Genomic DNA, 22461 nt, shown 5'->3' on the forward strand with positions numbered 1-22461 from the left:
ACAGGTTGCATATTAACTGTTTTATGTGTATCTTCCTCAATGAAAGATTATGCTTGAGCAAAAGTAAACAAACAAATTAATTAATTAATTAATGTTCTTGAGCCAAAAGACATAAAATTGTTTCATCATGACCTCTAAATTAAGAATAGTCAGCAAGTCAAGCATATCATCCTTGAGTGAATGGTGTGACATAACATAATCCTGCTGAAGATGTTCTTCCAGAAATTAAAAATTCTGAGATTCAGGAAAGGATGTGGGTCATACTTAGAACCCAAAGGTAAAAGGCTGCATTCACAAAGCAACCCATTAACTGGAATCAACCACAGTAAGTATTAGAAAAAGGAGGAAATTGCACAATGAGATGTGATTAATTTGCCTTGATTTGTGCAGGGCCACATGGTAAGGTTTTAATAAAATCAAATATTTATCTTTTGCATCCAGCTTTGCCCATCATATCCATCTCTTTTTTGTGTAACCTACAGAGCTATGGAGTGGGGCAATTATTCCATGTATGCTGACTTTGTCCTCCTGGGCTTGTTCAGGAACTCCAGTTTCCCTTGGCTTCTCTTTGCCATCATCCTCCTGGTCTTTGTCATCTCCATAGCCAGCAACAGTATCATGATCATTCTCATCCACATGGACCCCTGCCTCCACAGCCCCATGTAATTCCTGCTCAGCCAGCTGTCTCTCATGGATGTCCTGTACATTTCCACCCTTGTGCCCAAGATTCTGGTTGACCAGATGGTGGGCCAGGGGGCCATTTCCTTTGCAGGATACACTGCCCAGCACTTCCTCTACTTGACTTTGGCAGGAGCTGAGTTCTTCCTCCTGGGACTCACGTCCTATGACCGATATGTTGCCATCTGCAACCCACTGCACTATCCTGTCCTCATGAGCCACAAAATCTGCTTGTTGATTGTGGTGGCAGCTTGGCTAGGAGGTTCCATAGATGGCTTTCTGCTCACCCCAATCACCATGCAGTTCCCTTTCTGTGCCTCTCAGGAAATCAACCACTTCTTCTGTGAGGTCCCTGCCCTTCTGAAGCTCTCCTGTGTGGACACATCAGTGTATGAGACAGCCATTTATGTGTGTTGCATCATGATGCTCCTCATCCCTTTCTCTGTTACCTCAGCCTCTTACACAAAGATTCTCATCACTGTTTATAGGATGAGTGAGGCAGAGGGAAGGCGAAAGACAGTGGCCACTTGTTCCTCACACATGGTGCTTGTCAGTCTCTTCTATGGGGCTGCCATGTACACCTATGTGCTGCCTCACTCTTACCATACCCCTGAGCAGGACAAGGCTGTGTCTGCCTTTTACACTATCCTGACTCCCTTTCTCAATCCACTTGTTTACAGCCTTAGGAACAAGAATGTCACAAGGGCCCTACAGAAGGCTCTGGGGAGATGCTTGTGCTCAGGAAGGGTAATCACCTTCTAAAGAAACTGCATTTGCTGCTAGAGATTTGAACAAAAGGATACAGGAGTTTATCATCACTTTTGGACTTAAATATTCTCCACCTGGAAAATTAATGTAACTCATATGCCAGCTACTGTGAGGCATTCTTGGGATTTGGAAGATGACTGTGGGATTTTGAGGATATGGTCATTTTTTGAAAGGTGTGAGGGTTCTGAACAATGGGCAATTTTGGATGGAAGGGGAATAAAGTTGGGGTTTCAGTAGTCACCCATCTGTTTCCCATAAAGCATGCTTACCACTGGAGACCATGCAGTTTCCTGTTTGTTGCTGTGGTCAGTCACAGCAAAGAAATACTCATCTTCAGCTCCTTCTCTTACTTTTCACCAATGTCTCTCTTTAGACACTCTACAAATTGACCACTTCAAATATATAAACTTGCAAAATATTATTTTGGTTGTATTTCAAATGTTATTTCAATATTTACTTGATTTTTTCTATAAATGGTACTTCTGGTCATCAAAAACATTGAATTCAATCAAGCCAATATTGAGATCATAATTATTGAAAAAAATTGATTTGACTCTATCTAATTTTCTCAATGGAATTTCATCATAATGGCTTGTAGATACAATAGTATACACGAAATTTTGGAGGATATCTTCACATTTATGTTTTCCCTACAAGATTTTGCTAAGCTCATTCCAGAAGGAAGGATTCAATGTAAAAATAAATGTAGTTTTGAAGCATTGATAAATATGGATGGCTCCTACGTTTCCTACCCATCATTTTCCAACCTCCTAATATAGTTTAAGAGAAGTAATCAGGACAGTTTTAAATCACATCTTTTTCACTGTATTTAAATTGTGTGGTGGCATAATACATTTCATTTCAAAGATTCTCAAGCAAAAGAATGGCTGTTTTTTGAGTGTTAAAGATTGATGTATTCTTTTGGAATTTAATGTAAGTACTTTGTTCTATTTTAATAGTATTTTAATTCAGTTTAATTTTTATTTAAGCAATTCAATGCTTGAATATTGACAAGCATTTTTCTGAAGTAGAGAAAATTTTTATTTCCTTTTTCCATGCCTTTGCTGAATTGACTAAGACTCATTCTAAGTCCTCGGTCTTTCCATCTTCCCAGTTTTATATTTTGGAGTTTACTTATCGTATATTTCATTCTCTAAGAAGGAAATATTTTGCATTACAAAGAACAACATATAATTATAGATAAATTCATTTTTATTTTTTGAGGAAGATTACCCATGAACTACCATCCACCACCAATCCTCCTCTTTTTGCTGAGGAAGATTGACCCTGAGCTAACATCTGTGCCCATCTTCCTCTACTTTGTATGTAGGACAGTGCCCACAGCATGGCTTGATAAGCAGTGCATAGGTCAGTGCCTGGGATCTGAACCAGTGAACCCCGGGCTGCCGAAGCTGAGTGCACAAACCTAACTTCTATGTCACTGGACCGGACCCTATAAATTCATTTTTAAAATGTAAAATATTAGGGTGGTTTAAATGTGTTTAGACAAGTTAGCTGGGGTTTGACATATGTTTTAGAAAATCCAGTGCTTCCATACTCAGGAAAAGAATAGGAGAAACATCTCATTATAGAGCTTTCAAAGGCACCTTATTTTTTATCTTACATTTCCAAAGAGGATACATGGGTCAAATATGATATTGTTTTTTATCCCTAAATGTAGGCTTCTTTCCTATTTTCCCATAATAACACTCAGATTGGAACCAAGTTAGATTCCACCACTGTCTCCTAATCCCCTAGGATTCCTCAACTCAGTCCTTTACTCTCTTTGAACTTTATTTTCTAACACCTGTGTCATGGGGAGGATAACTGAGATCAGGATTAGAATTTTTGCCATTTTCTGATTTAAAAACTGTGAATATGCCTTAAAAATGGATTCTAGATAGGAAAGAAATAGTGAGATTAGGAAAATTGCATTTTCAAGATAGAGAAGCTTTGCTGTTATAACTCTTGTGAAGCTCTAATCATAGATGTGTTTACTATGTCAGGTTGAAGAAATTAATTCAACTTTTTGAACTCCTCTTTCTCAATATATTAAATTATAATATTCTAACCTGTTTCTTACCTTGGAGGGATAATTTTACAAGAATATGATAACTTGTACAAAGCAACTTTAGCTTTGGAAGGTGCTTAAACCATGAGGTATTATAACTAGCTCATCACTACAGAGAAGGGGCAGTGAGATTTGCCTCCCTCAGCCACTTCTATTCCAGGAGTGGGCTTGACCTTTAGGCAGAATTATTTCTTGCATAGATGAAGCTACAGAGGTTATCAAACTCTCCCAATTTCAACATAATACATTTTATAGAACATACAGAAAATATTTCAAGGACCAGTGTTAGTCTGACTGGCCATTACACATCCTTGTAATAAAATAATAGCCATTGCCTCTAGTGTGTCATGAGGAACTGGACAGCACAAGGTCTTTTCACACTTATTTCCACCTAATTTCGGAAACTAAAGAAAACAGGCAAAAAAACACCCCAACATAAAGAAAATTTCTTCTTGGAAGGAAACTACTCAGCCAACTGTGTATGGCTGACCGCACCTTTCCTAACCCAGTGAATCAAAAGGGGCTACATACCTCCAGGCATGTTTCTCATATATGTTTGCTTTCTTTCTTTTCCAGCTTAGTTTTAGGCATATAATTGGCACTCAAATAATATAAATTGAAAAAAAAATAAATGTTGTGTGCTCTATAATGCATTTCTTTACAACATCACCTCATTCTCTCTCCTCTAGAGTAGTGTTATCAAATCTATGCTTCTCTGTCTTTCCCCAATTTAAGCCCTTTTTTCCTCCCTTTCTTCTACCTCTTTTTCTCTTTCATAATTTGTAACCCTTCCTCTTACATACTTGACTAACAACCCCTACCTCCAAACCCGTTTCCTCCTTTCTTTTTTCTTCCCTACTCTTGCACTTTGTCCACTTCCCCTTTGTCTACTCTTTGACTGAGCTCCAGCATCCACTGCTGTCTGTGGTGATGCTGCTCTTCCCCAGTGGTGCGCGGGGTTTTAATTATCCTAGGTTAGCAGGATATCCAGGGACAGGGGAATTTCAGAATCTTTTAAAATGAGTTTCTAAAGTGTATTGACCATGATATGAGAGGGAAAGGAGATGTGGCTAATGAAGAGATATTTTAATGGAAACTTATTTAACACAGAAGTGTTTCTCTTGGTCAGATGCAATTAGTTATAGCAAGAAGAAGGTTTTGCAGAATGGAAAATGTAGGTAAATCGATACCTGCTCCCTTTATAATGCACAAAATAGGTCTCTTTGGTTCTAGTATATTGATACAGGTAAATTGTAGTCTAAAACAGACAGAATTCCCCTAACATTCAGAATCTACTGTTTCATAGTGAGCTGGATAAGTGTAGAGAAGTACGTTCCCTACTCTGATCAGACACCTGATTCTCAACTGTGACTCCATTCGCTCTGTCTTGGGTGCCTGATCTTTCATGCGTGCTCTGGTTAGGTTCTGGCATCTGCTTATAGTTATAAGCACACTATTTGTTTATAGTCATAAACAATGACTGCTCATTGTTACTTATATCAACACCTTTTGCCTTAGAGTATATACTTTAAGTTTAGTGATTTCCAGTCTTTGTTTCTTGATATCCAAGAGCACCTTCAATAATCTCAAAAGAAAAGCCCTAAACATAATTTTATTCACTTAGTTATTTATATTAAATAAATATGTTAAGTCCACTTTAGTAATACTGATAGGATTCTTGGAGATGAAGTAAATAAAATAAAGCAATAAGTATTAATATAGAAAAAAGGAAATATCATTTAAATTCTGCATCATAGAACACTGGAGCTTCAAGTAAGCTCAGACAAGATTATGTTGAATATTTTCATTTACCAGATGGAAGAACCACTTCCAGGAATGGAATTTCATGCCCAAGAATGCACATGAAATGGCAGAACTATAGCTGCAGCCCAGGTATCCTTACCCCAAGTTCAGGCATCTTTAGCCTTTCCTCTGAGCCTTTTAATTTAATGATTCCTCAAAGGATATGGTAGAATTATATGCTTTCTGCCTTAATTTTTTAATTCATAAAAATATTCTACCAGCTGACATATTTTCCTTCTCCCAGGGATCCCAATGTCTTCATGCCTTATTTGTTCATGTCTGAATCTCCAGCTAGGAAACCTTTGATATCTGTCTCTGTCTTTCAGGGACATGAACCGATAAGTAAAATCTTTAGGAATTTGGAAAGAACATTTTAAAAAATATATTAAATTAGGTCTTATCATGATAAACATCAGGGTTTTATCCAAAGAGGACTCAATCTCAATGCCAGGTAGCACTTGGGCAGAGTGTGGGTGGACAAAATTATTTGAAATCAAACCAAGCTCTGGGAACATAAACAACAAGATTTTGGGAATTGCTGTTTTGGAATGTAGGATCCATGCCCATTTCTACCTTTATACAAGTAATATTACTGGAAAGGGCTGAAGGAGCTACAGGGTAGAAGGAGGAGGAGAGCTAAAAGAGAAAGTTGAGCAAGAAACAAGAAAAGGAAGATTGAGAAATCACAAATTATCTATCATATATAAATAATTTGGACTCATATATTTACTAGATACCTAATTTTAACAATACATTAAAAATCTGTAATGTTTACAGGCTGTGATATTTTCCTTAACAAAGTTGATAATAATAATAGAAGCCTGACTTAATGGTTATAGCAGAACTTCTCAAAAATTTTCATGACATGGATACCAAAATAAATGGTAGTCTTCTGCCACACTGGGGTAAACTGAGGTGGCTGTTGGCAGCTGACTCAACTACCTGCTGGTTGTAGACTGCTCAGGCATTACAGACAACTGGAGGACTGAGAGGGTCAATATCTAGTTTTCACTCATTCATGGCTCTGTAATGAACCCATCACGCTGGAGGGAAAATTCTGTTCAAACCAATTTGATGTCCAATTGAACAACTTTTATATTTATTGAAGACTCATAAAATATTCTTCAAGAAGAATTAGTTATTGATTAGCAACCTAAATGGCTGGAAATGTGTGTGTTTTTTCATCTGTAATATAGAGGGCATGAAGTCTTAGGTCTATGTCTAACAAACTTGTGATGATTAGAAATCATATAAGTAGCGTGCCCATCGCCAGGCCTAGTGCACGAGATGCATCCTATCATGGTATTTATTCCTCTTATCATCGTTGCTATTATTGTTACTTAAGTTCTTCACCTCTCCAAATGAGACCACTTCCTTTTTTATCTACCTCTCTAGAAAAATAAAAGAAACAAGTTTTAGAAAGTTCAATTTATCTCATGTTTAAATCTCTTAATAAACTTATGCAAAATAACCTTTAGAGAATATGTGACTTCTGTTTTAATTCATCATTTGTTCCTTTCTTCCTTCTTTGCTTTCTTATTTTTCCTCTCCTCTTCACTTTTCTCTTCTCTTTATCATGTCTTCTTTATTTCATACTGAATTTGAATTCCTCCTCCACTACTCCCTAGATGAATGATTATTAAAAACAGTTAAATTCTGTGTCACATCCATAATTTTAACGTAATTTTTCCCAAATAAAATAGTCCAATGACATGGCAGAGACCAATTTTTAGTTTGGCATGCCTCTTTTTAAAAATTTTATGTTTTAACTTTAAATTTAAGGTGAATCATACTCTCACTCCTATATAACAATTTCTTTTATTACTCTGAAGAGACTCCAGGATTATATAAATAGTCCTATGATGAAATATCAAGAAATGATTACAACATTTCACTCAGGAAAACAACGCACCCTCTGGAAATAGGGATGGGCTTTGGCTGACCTTCTTCTAATGCACAAGGTAAACCAAGTAAATTTAGATTAATTATTAAGCTGTGGATTCCTCGTTTGGGATGCTGAAATCCACTATGAATAAAAGTTTTATTCTGACCTAGTCCCACTTCCATATCTCAGCATTTAAGAAGTCTGCCATTTCACTGTTGACTTACTAAGCCTTGGACTCAGCTACTCTGAGGTAGGATCTTAGATTTTCATGGAAATCAGAAAAAACTTTCCCCATACACTAGGATGTTTTCTTTAGGCATCACTCTATGACTATTAAGAAATCACTTCAAGATTAAGAAGGATGAATTGTACATTTACTTTTTGGCTACCAGACTATTGAAAAAGGGATACTGTAGCTTAAAATATGAGAAGCTAAAGAGAATCAGGTAATAGTTTAAAAAGGCATGAACAAATTTACTGAAGAGGAAAGGGGCTTATAAGTGCTGATTGGTTGGAAGAGAGATCTTAGTATTCATTAAAGAGTTTCCAAATACTAAAAGGTAGGTGACAAGTTCCTATATTACTAAAGGACAAGCATGAATTTCCCTCCATTTTTGTCTGTCTGACAGTATTTATGTACCCATTAATTTGAAGGATAGGCTTGCTGGGTACAATACTCTTGGTTGGCAGTTGTTTCTTTTTTCCTTTCAATACTTTTAATACATAATCTCATTCCCTTCTGGCATGCAAGGTTGTGCTGAAAAAAATCCACTGATAGTGGATGCATTTGCATGTTCTGCTTGGAAGCCTGGGCTTTGCTAGTTCAGATCCCGGGTGTGGACCTACATACCTGTTGGCATGCCATGGCGTGGCACGTGTCCCACATATAAAGTAGAGGAAGATGGGCACAGATGTTAGCTCAGGGGCAGTCTTCATCAGCAAAAAGAGGAGGATTGGTGGCAGATGGTAGCTCAGGGCTAATCTTCCTCAAACAAGCAAATGAACAAAAATCCACTGATAATCTTATGGCAATTCTCTTGAATGTGACAAGTCACTTTACTCTTGCTGCTTTCAAAATTTTTTCTTTGTCTTTAACTTTTGACAATTTGATTATTATATGTTCTGGTGAGAATCTCTCAATGCATCTTTTTGTTTCTCTTTGATTTTCTTGATATGGGTGTCCATCTCTTTCCCAGGTTTGGAAAGTTTTTAGACTTTATTTCCTTGAATAGTATTTCTACCACTCTTTTTTTTCTCTGTTCTCATTTTGGGACTCACAGAATGCATATATTCGTCCATTTGAGGGTGTCCCATGAGTGCCTAAATTACCTTCACTGTGCTTCATTCTTTTTTCTTTTACTCCTCTGTTTAGACAATTCCCACCGGCCCTTTTTTGTGTTTGCTGCACCTTTCTTTTGCTTGACCTAGTGTGGTGCTGATTTGCTCTACTGAGTTTTTCAGTTCAGTTATAGTATTTTTCAGCTTTATGATTTCTGTTGGTACCTTTTACAGTTTCCGTGTCTGTGTTGAAATTCTCACTTGGGTCATGCTTTGCTTTCCAGAGCTCAATGAGCATCTTTATGACTATCATTTTTGGTTCTCGTTTGGTTACATCACCTATCTCTATTTGATAGAGTTGGTTTCAGAACACTTATCTTGTTCATCTTTTTCAAACATATTTCCCTTTTCGTACTTTGCTTGACTCTTTGTGTTTATTTGTGCACATTAGGTAAAACAGCCACCTCTCCCAAGCTCCACAGACTAGCTTTGTTTAGGACATGAAGCTCTCCAACCAGCACAGTCAGAGATTCTGGTTGACTCTATAACCTTTGTTTTAGTCCAAACTGCTGTCATTTTTCCTAATGGCTCTCAAAAAACTAGAAATTTGTAAAGACCAGTCAGTGTCCCTCAGGTGGAAGGAATACACACACCCTCTCAGGATTCTCAAAAACTACTAATTGCCTCTTCCTTCAGCTCCTAGATGAAAGGTAATTGGAAAACCCACCTTTGGGCAGCATCTGAGAAAGTTTGGGTGTTAGAGATGCAGTCTAGCCACTGTCACAGAGAAACAAAGACCTGTATATTGGCCTTCTGCTCTGTGCTGGGGTAGGAGGAATAGCTGCTGTAACTGCTTATGCGCCCATTAAAAAACCTAAATTTGTTATCTGTGGTCCTGGGATTTCGGGAATGCCAACTTCATCAGCCCTCAGAGCTAGCTGATTTAGGAGTCACTCCCTCAGGTGGCAGTAATATAAGTTGGAGCCTGCTAGATGTGTGTCAAAACTTCTTCCAGGGAGAAGATGTAAAGTTGATTTTATCCTTGGGATGAGCCAGAGGAAGATGTGTGAAAGAAACAAATCAAATAATTTAAAAATATATATTTAAAAAGAATTAACTTAATATTTGGAGAATAAAAAAAGCTAAAACTCTTTTTGGGAGGAAAATGTATGAGAAGAAAAAGAGGAAAAACAAACACATATCTGCAACTCATGCATCAGCTAATAGTGAAACAAGCATCATTTCCTGCAACACCTTCAGGTTTTGAGTTCTTCTCCAGTTATGGGACATCACACCAGGGGTGGGGGTATGGCAAGACTGTGTCCTACCCTATTCTGCCAGTTTTTATGTTGTTTTCTTCTCATTTGCCCAATAGGTAGTTATCACTCAGACAGCCTTTAGGGTTTTTCCAGAGGGAATTGTTCATATGTAGCTGTAGACTTAGTGTGTCCATGGGAAGAGGTGAGTGCAGGATCTTCCTGTATCACCATCTTAAACCAGAGCCTATAGCTTTATAATATAGCTTGAAATCAGGAAGTGTCATGTTCCCACCTTGTTCTTCTTTCTCGGAAATGCTTTGCCTATTTGGGGTCTATTTTAGGATTTTTTTTCTACTTCTGTAAAAAATGCCTTTAGAATATTGAAAGAGATTTCATTGACTCTATTGATGGCTTTGAGTGGTATGGACATTTTAGCAATATTAATTCTTTAAATCTATAAGCATGGGATACCTTTCCTTTTATTTTTTTCTTCTTCAATTTCTTTCATCAATGTTTGGTATAATTTTTTTATAATTTTTATTGTAGAGATTTTTCAACTCCTTGGTGAAGTTCATTCCTAAGTGTTTTATTGTGTTTGATGATACTATGAATGAAATATTTTTTTATTTTTAAGAAATTATCTTATCTTTTATTTTTAAAGATTGGTACCTGAGCTAACATCTGTTGCCAATCTTTTTTTATTTTTCCTTCTCCCCAACGCCCCCTCCCTGCCCCCCCGAGTATGTAGCTGTATATTCTAGTTGCAGGTCCTTCTGGTTGGTTGCTGCTGATGAGAAGAGTGGATAGGATCACTGAGTTGGACCCTTGCCTCGTGAGGTTATAGGATGGCCTCAGTTGTGGCCTGGGTTCTCTGGTCAGGGTAATCTGATTTTTGGGACTTAGTACTATACTCAGTATTTGGAGCTATGAAGTAACTTTTCTGCCCTGTTAGAGCAACAGAATGAGCTTGAGGGCTTGCACAGCTGGCTTTTTGTGGACACAAATCAGGCAAGGTTGTGCACTGAATTCACTAGCCAGGCAGAACTTCTGTTTTTGCCTCGCATATGGGTAAAGCCACAGACTGTGTGCTCAGTTCAAGTGCCACTGTAAGCAGGGCTATTGGGTCAGCTAAGCAACTTCTGATGTGATTTGCTTAGATTCCCTGGTCAAGGGACTGAAGGCTGTATCCAGCAAAGGGTGGGGCTACAAATTAGTTTCCCTGGTCAGGGAAAGCAGGAAAATCAACTCCAAGACTGTCTAACTTCTTTGTGATTATGATTCAAGGTGACTTGTGCCCCAAATTCCCTGGCCAAATGAGGCCACTGGGTTTGTTCTGCAAATGATCAACTCTTCCTGCTGTACTCTCTGCATGAGCATTGCTGGATTATACAATTTTCTGGATGTTCCAGCCAAGCTTTCTGGTTTAGTGGGATCTGGAACTAAACTCAGCAGTAGGCACGGCTATTACTTACCTCTCCTGAAAGAGCAGAATGGGAAGGCCAGCTCTAGGCAACCTCCAAGGTGTTCACAGTCAGGCTTCCTGGTCAGGAAGGACAAGGAGCTATACTCAGTGGTGGATAAGGCTATGGTTTTCCTCTCTTCTCTGGGCTGAGGGAAGAACTTACTCTAAGCCCAGAAAGACTTTTTGTTTATGGTCTTAACTCAAGCCAAACTGATACCCACGATTGTTGGCCAAATGGTGCCATGGCTTTGCTTGGTGGACACTCAGCTCTGCCTACCATACACTCTGCTTGAGCATTGCCAGACTATACAGTTTTAAGGTGTTCTGGCTAGGCTTTTAGGTCAGATGGGGCTGGGAGCTATGCTCAGCAGTGGGCTCTGCTATGACTCAGGTCTCTTGCCTAGGTAAGGGCCAACCAGGTTCCAGTTCTAACAGGGCTTTTTTGTTTAAGGTCCTGAATCAGGCAGACTTGCACTCTGCTGAGTTCTCTGCTCAGATTGCACCACTATCTTGTCTGCAGGTGAGCATAGCTGGTGATTAGGACTTCTACTTGGGTGCTGCAGGTAGGAATTTGGTGTGCCTAGATCTGAGTGCTTGTTGTCGAAAGCCCTTCCCTGCTTCTTTCTTTCCCAGTGGTCAAGCCCTGCAGATTCCCTTGCCAACCCCATGGTCCAAGACTAGAATGGAGGATCCCAAGAAGTGATCTACAAGGCTGGTGAAACTGGGTGTCTATCCTCATCTTTCTTTTCCCACTGGGAGAAGTGTAGGCTCAGGGAAGAATTTTTAGTGTGGTGCTGCACCAGCCTGGGACAAAACCTGATATTCTGACCCTTATAATGCTGTCCATCTCAGTCTCCGTGGTGCAGGGAGGGTGCTTCGGCTTCAGCACTGTGTCATAGGATTTTCTCAGTGGTATAGTTGTTAGCTCTTCTGAGGGGTGGTGATCAGGAATGACCTATGTTGCCATCTTAGTGACATCATTTTCTCTCTAATTTCTTAATATACATATTTATTGCTATAAAATTCCCTCTAAATTTCTGTTGCAGCATCTCATAAATTTTTGTTATTTGTTTCCATTTGGCTTGTTTTGAATTATTCTTTGATTTCTTATTTTACACAATGGCTGTTCATGAATGCATGGTTTAGTTTCCACATATTTGTAGATTTCCAGCTTTCCTCATATTGTTGATTTCTATTTTCATACCATTTTGGTCAGAAGTGGTACTTACTATGATTTCAGTCTTTTTTAATTTGGTAAGATTTGTTTGTGATTTAATGTATGATCTATCCTGGAGAATGCCTTGCGTGAATTTGAGAAGAATATATATTCTGTCACTGTGGATGGATTGTCTGGCATTTGTCTACTAGCTTCCTTTGTGCTAAAGTATAGTTTAAGTCTAATCTTCTCTTACTGATTTTCTGTCTTGACAGTGTTTCCATTGTTGATAGTGACCTATTGAAATCCACTACTATTATTGTGTTGTTGTCTATTTCTCACTTCATATTTGTTAGAATTTGCTTATTTAGTTGCTCCAATGTTTGGTGCAAATATATTTATGATTGTTATATATTTTTGATGAATTCTTCCCTCTATCATTTAATATTGATGTCCTGTGTGTCTTCATATAGCTTTTGATTTAGAGTCTATTTTGTCTAATATAGCTATAGCTACCCCTGCTTTCATTTGTTTTCTATCTGCATTGAATGTCTTTTTCCATCCCTTCACTTTGAACTTTTGTGCTTTTTAAAATTGAAATGAGTCTTTTGTAGGCAGCATTTACTTCAATCTTTTAAATTATCTATTTTGCTACTCTATGCTTTTTGTTGAAGAATTCAACCCATCTATATTTAAAAATAATCATTTATAGTTAAGGACTTACTAATGATGTCTTACTGTTTTTTTCTTGATTTCTACTTCCTTTGTACATTCTTCTTCTCTTCCTTTCTTTGTGAATGATGAGTTTCCATAGTGATATGCTTTGATTCCCTTATGTTTGTTTTTTGTGTATTAACTGTAGGTTTTGGCTTTGTATTTTCCTTAAGGCTTACCTAGAACATCCTATATTTATAACAGTGTATGTTAAGCTGCTAACTTATCTTGGATTGAGCACAAATATTCTACTCTTTTACTCCCGTCCTCTATATTTCATGTTCTTGATGTTACCACTTATCTCTTTTAATATTGTGCATCCATTGTAGCTTTATTTCTAATACTTTGTCTTTAACCTTTATACTAGAGTTAAGTGACAACACACCACTATATACAATATTGGAGTATGCTGATTTTGAATATAATAGTATCTTCAGCAGTGAGTTTTCTATTTTTACATGTTTCTAAGTTACTTGTCAGTGTTCTTTTATTTCAACTTGAAGAATTTCTCTCAGCTTTTCTCATAAGGCAGAACTAGTGATGAAGAATCCTCTTAGCTTTTGTTTGCCTTGGAGAGTTTTTGCCTCTTCATTTTTGAAGGACACCTTTGCTGAGTAAAGCATTCTTGGCTGGCAGGGTTTTTTCCCTAGCACTTTGAAAATATTAGCCCACTCTTTCTGACCTGTTAATTTTCTGCTGAAATATCCAGTCTTAACCTTATGAGGGTTCCTCATATGTGTAGATTTTTTTCTCCTTCAGCTTTTAAAATTTATTTTTTGATTTGAACAGTTTTATTCTAAGTTAAATAACAGCTTATGTTTTAAATTGTTAAATGATAGCTTGAAAACTTATGAGCTTTATAAACGTGGCTTCAATTTCCTACCCCACTCCCTCTGTTCCTTCTGGCACTCCAAAATGCATAGGTTGTTTCTCTTGATGGTTTCCAATAACTCATATAAAATGTATTCATTCTTTGTCTTTCTTTCTCCTTTGTTCTTCTCTGACTGGATAATTTTAAATGAGCCATCTTTGACACAGGAGTTCTTCTCTTTGATAAAGTCTGCTGTTGATGCTCTCTATTGCATGCTTTAAATTCATTTATTGTATTCTTCAGATTCAGAATTTCTATTTGGTTCTATTTATGATTTCCATCTCTTTAAGGGCATTTTCATTTTGTTCATGTATTGTTTTTTTCTGATTTTTATTGAATTGCCTTTCTGTGTTGTTCTTGCCTCTCTAAACTTCTTTACGACAACTATTTTGCATGATTTAATGGGTAGATCACACATCTCCATTTCTTTGAAGTTGATTGCTAGAAAACTATTATGTTGCTACTGTGGTGTCATGTTTCCATGATTCTTTATGTTCTTTGATATCTAGATTTAATGTCTTCACATTTGAAGGACTGTCATTTCCTCTAGTCCTTACTGCCTCACCTCCTCAATGAGTGCAATCTCAGAATTTTGTTTTTTCTCCAAAGATGTACTGGAACACTTCTGAGGCTATTTTCCCACCTCTGTTGTGGTTACATGGATGTGTTCACTTTATATTGGTTCATCAATCTTGCCACTTCTAATTTTTGCACTTTTCTATATACAGATGGTCAACAGGAACATGAAAACATGTTCAGTGTGACTAATTATTAGGCAAATGCAAATCAAAACTGCAGTGAGAAATCACCTTACAACTGTCAAAATGGCTATAATTAATGTGATTACAAATAATGTGTTGCAGAGGATGTGGAGAAAAGAGAGCCCTATTACACTGCTGCTGGGAATGCAACTAGTGCAGCCACAATAGAAAATATTGTGAAGATTTCTTTAAAAATTAAAAAAGAGAAATATCAGACAATCCAGCTATCCCATTACTGGGTATTTATCCAAAAATCATGAAATCAACAATAACAAAAAGATTTATGCAGCCTTATAGTCATTAAAGCCTTGTTCAAAAAATTCAAGGTGCAGAAGCAACCCAAGTACTCATCAATGGATGAATTGATAAAAAAGGTATGATGTATACACATATATATATATACATATATATATATATATATATATATATATATATATATATATCACACACAGTGGAATACTACTCAGCCACAAAAAAACCCAAAATTGTCCCATTTGCAACAACATGGATGACCGCGAGAGTATTCTGTTAACCAAAATAAGCCAGAGAGAGATAGGCAAACCTATGATTTCATTCACATGTGGAAGATAAACTAACATATTGATAAAGAGAAAAATTTAATCATTACCAGAGGGGAATGGGGTGAGAGGATGAGCAAAAGGGGTAAAGGGGCACATATGTATAGTGATGGACAAAAACTAGACTATTGGTGCTGAGCACGAAGCAGTGTATACAGAAACTGATGTATAATAACGTAAACTTGAAATTACACAATGTTATAATCCAATACAACCTTAATAAAATAAACAAGTAAAATAAAATACAGAATTGCCTACAGACGTAGAATAACAAGTGAAAAACCCTCTTTACCCTGGCATCACACATATTTCAAGATATTTAATTATTAATTGAAAACAAGGCAGAGTACAGTGTATATCCTATACTAGATTTTTGTGTGGGAATTACTGTAAATTTCTAGTTATTTTATATGCTTTCTGTCCCTGGCCTCCCACAAAAAAGTTTAGAAGAATATCAAGTAATCACTGGATCTATACACAGGGAGCCACTTTAAATTGTTTACTTATTTAGTCAAAGGTAAACAGTGTAGACAGGAAAAGTGAAATATCAGAATTTCTAAATATTTATCTTGTATAGTTTTGGGGTTTTTTTTTTTAGGAAGATTAGCCCTGAGCTAGCATCCACCACCAATCCTCCTCTTTTTGCTCAGCAAGATTGTGCCTGACCTAACATCTGTGCCCATCTTACTCTATTTTATATGTGGGATGCATGCCACATCATAGCTTGATAAGTGATGAATAGTCTGTGCCTATGATCCGAACTGGTGAATCCAGGGCCGCACAAACAGAGAGTGCAAACTTAACCACTGTGCCACAGGCCAGCCCCTAGTTCTGGTTTTTGAGACACAATATCATTTATTTTTGAAGTGAAATAAAATAAGTCAATTAAATATCATGATCTTATAATCATACAGATTGTGTGAAATTGTAATTGTACAAAATTTGAGTGAAAGTTACGTGGTGATTTGAAGTAGGTGATTTAGAGAGCCTTGAGTTTTAGCTGTGAGTTCAGGGACTCTTCCTTAGCAAAGTGATACTTGAGGGGAGATCCTAAGTAAGAGCCACATGCACTGACAGCTACAGGAGGGAGAATCCAATGTGAGCAACATGTGCACAGAATATGGGCGAAAATGCATGGTGAGTATATGGTGATGAGACTATCTACTGAGGTTTGAACTTTGACAAGAGAAGGAACAAGGAAATAAGAAAGGCCAGACCATACAGTGTTTCTAGTTTAGGATGAGTGATTTAATTTATATTCTTAAAAGTAGGAGAAAGACATTTATCTGTTTTAAGAAGGAAGAAAACATGTTCTGATTGACGTTCTAAAATGTCTATTCTGATTGTAGTATGCAGGTCTCATTGGACCAGGTCCTGAGAGGAAGGGGTCAGATCCTTAAGGGAGATACTGTGCTATCCAATACGGACATTTCTAGGTCAGATTCTGCTATTGCTTAAGGAGATGAAAATGTGTCGATTCATTTGTGAAGAATTTGGTATCAAAAATAAGAATTTGCAATGGATTGGCTATGAATACTGATGGATTAGGGCATGACAGGGAAAACTAAGATGCTAGAATTTCTGACTTAAATAATGAGGGGCCACTACACAATATAGTTTATTTTTCCTTCAAGATGGTGGACTAAAGCTGACTTCATTTTTCTACAACTAAAGGTGCACAATTTACACCAGTTTTCACAAGGAAATGTTCAGTGAGGCAGACAGATACTTTATATGGAAACTAAGTACAATGATAACTCAACATAACAGGATTACAAAATTAACAATCAAAATATAAATTTTGACATATGTTTTAGCAAATTTAAACCACAGAAAAGTGTACAGCCAAACAAACAAGATGTTTACAATTCCTAAGTCAGGAAGTTGCTTCAATACTTATAAAATTTGCCCTTTATACACATTGCCATCCAGTTTGTAAAGCTATGTATATAAACATATCGTCAGTATTTAGAAAATAACTTGTAAGTAAATGTTGCCTGTATAAAATATTTACCTACATTAAATTATGTAAAATTTCATTGTGTTCTTCTAGTTTTATGAACAATATAAAATTAAATATTATTTGACTTTCCTTTTGGCTTTTTCACATTGGGTTTTTTACATTGCCTGACATTTGCCTCTTGTTTTATGCTATTACACAGCTTTATGAAGATAACCAGCAGAAAGGTCCTGAGACTCCATAATAATCTGCTTTAATGCAATCTGCTTAAAGGAAATGTAATAGTTATTATTATTACCAAAATTTCCCTTTTCCAATGAAACCATCCTTATTGTGGTATTTTAAAGTAACACCAAAGAGTTTGCAAACATGTAACAATGGAATAAAAATAAGTGAATGTGACAGGCAAGGTTCTTTTGTATGATTGAAATTGTAGATGGAGAAGGCAATGCACTCTTTCCCTTATGACTGACTCCAAACAGCCCATGGCTCCTGGCTTGCTCTAGGAAAAAAAGAAAAGAGTTCCACTGAGAGCTTTATGATAAACAAAATGATAAAAGGGGAAAGGCTTTAAACATTCTGCCAAGGAATTGGATTTGGAAAGATTACTATCACAAAATCTCTCTTCAGTTGTTAGGAATTAAGAATACACTACACCTGAATATGCTGCTTTGGCATCTTGACTATTTTGAGCTGAAGACACTTGAGAAACAGCAGAAGTAAGGAGGACTCACTGACCTCCCCCTTTCTACCTAAAAGTGGGTCATATGATTTCCTATTGGATGTGCTCTCCCTGTGCCAGGAAGAACATTCTTATCACTGCAGACTGTGTGTTGATCTCAAAAGGGACCAGTAAAACAAACCAAGTAAAATAATCCTTTACTTTGTTTACTTTTTTTTTAAAGATTTTATTTTGCCATTTTCTCCCCAAAGCCCCCTGGTACACAGTTGTGCATTTTTAGTTGTGGGTCCTTCTAGCTGTGGTATGTGGGACGCTGCCTCAGTGTGGCCTGACGAGCAGCACCATGTCCGTGCCCAGGATCTGAACCGATGAAACCCTTGGCCACCAAAGTGGAGTCTGTGACCTTAACCACTCAGCCACAGGCCAGCCCCACTTTGTTTACATTTTTATTTATTTATTTAATATTTTTCTAAGATTGGCCCTGAGCTAATATCTTTTGTCAATCTTCTTTTCTTTTTCTTCTTCTCCCTAAAGCCCCCCAGTACATAGTTGTATATTCTGGTTGTAGGTCCTTCTTGCTCTGTGGGACACCACGTCAGCATGACTTGATGAGTGGTGCCATGTCCATGCTCTGGATCCAGACCAGTGAAACCCTGGGCTGCCAAAGCGGAGCATGAGAATTGAACCACTCTGCCACAGGGCTGGACCCACGCTTACCTTACTTTAGTTTCTCCCATATATTTTATAGATACTCCCACAATTTACTGCCCCTTGCTCAAGCTCTTTCATCTTGTCATATACTTACAATTTATTGTTCTTTGTTAAAAATGTATATATGCTTTTGAGACTAACTACTTCTTTGAGTAACTTTTCTCTTTGAAGACACCGATGTGCACATAAAAATGAAAATAAAATATGTATGCTTTTCTTCTGTTAATCTGTCTTATGTTAGTTTGATACTTAGGCACAGATACAAATCATAAGAGGGTAGAAGGAATTTTTCCTCCCCTAAAATAGGATGGCATACAGATTTAGCTGTGTGTTGTTACAGAATGTTTCACTATTATTGTGAGAGTTTTCATATAGATTTCAATATTCTGATGGGAAAAGGAGGTTAAAAAATGTTTTTGTATATCTTAAATTTTTCATTTCCATAGTAGGTAATTTTGACAATAGCTTCCATTAATGTGGACTGTTTTAAAATTAAAACTTAATTAGGCTTTCAGGAGAATATATTACAGTTTTCATATGTATTAGAAAATGACATGTCAAAGTTCAAACTAAGAAAAATTTCAAGCCTTGGCATTTGCAAGAAACTCCTGATTTCATTATATATTATTGCCATAAAAATAGATTGTTTAAAATCTTGGTTGCCTAAAATAGTCCTTCTCATGATTTAATCTGCATACCAGTCAACTGGGGAACTTGTGGCAATGCATGGTCCCATTGAACATGTCTGGGATATGGTTCTGCACTTCTAACAAGATCCCAGACGACCCTGATGCTTCTAGTCCACTGACCACACTTTGAAAAGCAAGACTATAGGAGGTGATCAAGTGGAGGATACTTACTCTAGAAAGCTCTGGTGGGATTTATTTTTCCCAGCAATCTAGTTATCCCATTTATTACTAAAATGTACTGACATAATGGAAAATCATAAAACTACTTCATTAATATAGGGATGTGAACATAGTAATGGAAAAAAAATTTTCTCTTTCGTTTTTTCTATTTTTTCATCTCTCTCTGAAGGAAATTCGTTTATGCTGAAATGATTGCCTACTTCAATATTTTATAACAATGATTGATACTTGTTTTACCATATTAGATATCACATTCTTAAACTGATCAGTTCTAAGTATTTCCTCTTTTCCTTTCCAATTATTATTCTTATTACTTCTGCTAAAATTTTGAAATCCAGTTATATTATCCAGAAAAGACCTTTATCTAGTGTTTTGCTACTCTTTTTCTCATGTCTCCACTTATGTTTATATTAATACTTAAATCAAAATTCATGCTTAAGAATAGTGCTTGGCTCATTATATATGTGTAATGAATGTTTATTGAGTGACTTATTTTGAGGTACCAAGTGATATTCTTATAATCAGCCCATTTACCAGTTGGAGTAACACTGCTCTATTTAACAAAAACAATTTTTGGCCCATACTTACTCTTGTGATATAAATTATGAAAACATTCAAATAAATGGGAGTAAATCAGCCTATTTTCTGATTGTTAATGCCTATGTTCAGGGAGCTTTTATTATCTCTTTATCCTTATGACATTGCACTAAGACATTCTTAAACACAGTAATTATGGAATATCAATTGCATTAGAATTCAACTCAAAATGTAAAGTGCAGAGAGATGTTCATATTAGGTGGTATCAATTTCATAAAATAATTATCAGTACCTGCCATTTGTAAATGTGATTTGAGAATCTATTCCAAGTTGCTCATTTTAGTTGATCTCTCAAATATCATGTGTGGTTCTGGTCAACAGCAGTGTCTTTTGTGCTAGAGCTTTCCTGAAAGCTTTCTTCACATCTTTGCTTCTTAGGGTGTATCTGAGAGGATTTACCAATGGGTGACCACACAATAGAACACTAAGTCCACTTTAACAATAGTGAAGTTGTATTTGGCTGGTGGGTGAACATAGGCAAAGATAATGATGCCATAACAGATGCTGACCACAGTGAAGTGGGGGTACATATGGAAAAAGTCTTCTTCCAAGCCTCCCTGGAAGACTCTACAATTATTATGACCACAATGAGTCCACAGGCAGATGTAGTGAGAAAGTAACAACTTAGAATCATGACAGAGCTACATTCTCCACCAAAAAAGTATCTGAGCAGGACAGTTTATAAATGGCATCAGAGTCATAAAAGAAGTGGTTGATCTTCTGGGGGCCACAAAAGTTTACATGAGAAAGGAGCATGGTACATGAGAAGTGGGCAATAAGGCCCTCAATTCCAGATCCAGCTGAAAACCACAGGCACAGACAAAAAACTCATGAGTAAGTAATGTAGAGGGCAGTAAATGGCCAGATATCTGTCATAACCCATCACTAGTAGAAGGATGCACTCTGTGGCTCTCATGGAGAAAAAAGAAATAATATTGAGTTATACAAGCAGAAACAGAGGTAACGACAACCTGGGAGACGCAGGTGACCAACAAATTAGGCAATGTGGCTGTGGGGCACCATATTTCCAGGAAGGAGAAATTTCCTAAGAAAATATACACGGGCATTTGGAGTGTGGGTTATATCACAACAAGAAAATGATGAGGATGTTTCCCATAAGGGAGAGGAGATATACAGTGGCAACTATCATGAACAACATGAGTCGTAGATAGAGAACACCAGAAAACCCAAGAAAAATGAACTGTCACTGCAGTTTGGTTTGTGACATCCATATATTATCTTCTTTGACTTTGCATGAGCCACCAAATAACAGAATATTATTGATGAGCAAAGAACAAGATTAGAACATGTTTATATTCATTTATTTCATGATCATAATGGACCCTTAATAGTAATAAAAATTGATGTCTGGCAAAAACATAATTGGCATTTTATAAAAATTTTACATGGATTACCTCAGTTGATTCACAAGATAAATCTCCGTTATAAATATTCTAATAATCTTCATTTTACAAATGAAACTTAAGGGAGTACATAGTTTTCCCACAATTACTTCACTTTAAGTGGTGGGTAAAGTTTTGAACTCAGGTAGGTTGATTCAAAAGACAAGGTCCAAGCTAACAGGAAAAATGTGATTGGGTGATTGTCTCATCACTGAGGAATTCAAATCCTAGACATTAGAGGATTATGAATAAATCTGTAGACAGTGCAGATAAGACACCAGTAGATCTCAGGGGGAGGATGGGGTGCCATTCAGAATGGAGATTCTAGGCCATGCTAGTTGTCAGGTGAAGACAAAATTTTATCTTCAAGATCTCTGATTTAGTCCATCAATTAGACTTTTCTGAGAGATGTGTACATGAGTAAACTATATCTCCAGAAAACAAAACAGAGAGTAGGATTCAGAGTCTATATGGGAGACATTATGTTTATAAATATTAAATTTCTTAATCTTTGGCTTGTCTGTTTTTAGAATCATTACATTCATCTGATTTCCTACATTTCTTGGGAACAGGCAAAGAAATAAATTTTTTAAAGTATCAGAAATCCATTTATCCTTCAATAGACAGTGAAGTTGTTTCCATATCTTGGTTGTTGTGAAAGAAGACAACATGAGATCTACCCACTTTCCAAATACTTAAGTATACAATGCTGTATTGCTAACTACAATTATGTTGTGTTCACACCATAATAAAAAAAAGAAATTTTGTCTTTAAAGAAACAAAGATTTCAAATGAGTGTATTCATGTATACATGTGCTTTAGTGCCAAAGGATATCAATGATGAGTGTAAAGTACAGCAGAAAAAAAATTTTAATACTCACAATAAAACATTCTTGTACATGTAATATATATATATATTTTGCTATTCTTTAAAATTCTCTGTGTTAAACATACA

At 36.6% G+C, this 22461-nt stretch overlaps 2 pseudogenes; one reads left to right on the top strand and one right to left on the bottom strand.

Moving 5' to 3' along the window:
- Positions 1-486: 486 nt before the first annotated feature.
- On the top strand, positions 487-1440 carry LOC138921000 (olfactory receptor 2T27-like; annotated as a pseudogene).
- On the bottom strand, positions 20419-21331 carry OR6AA9BP (olfactory receptor family 6 subfamily AA member 9B, pseudogene; annotated as a pseudogene).

The sequence above is a fragment of the Equus caballus genome, chromosome 27 (genome assembly GCF_041296265.1).
Source record: "Equus caballus isolate H_3958 breed thoroughbred chromosome 27, TB-T2T, whole genome shotgun sequence".
Lineage (NCBI taxonomy): Eukaryota > Metazoa > Chordata > Mammalia > Perissodactyla > Equidae > Equus > Equus caballus.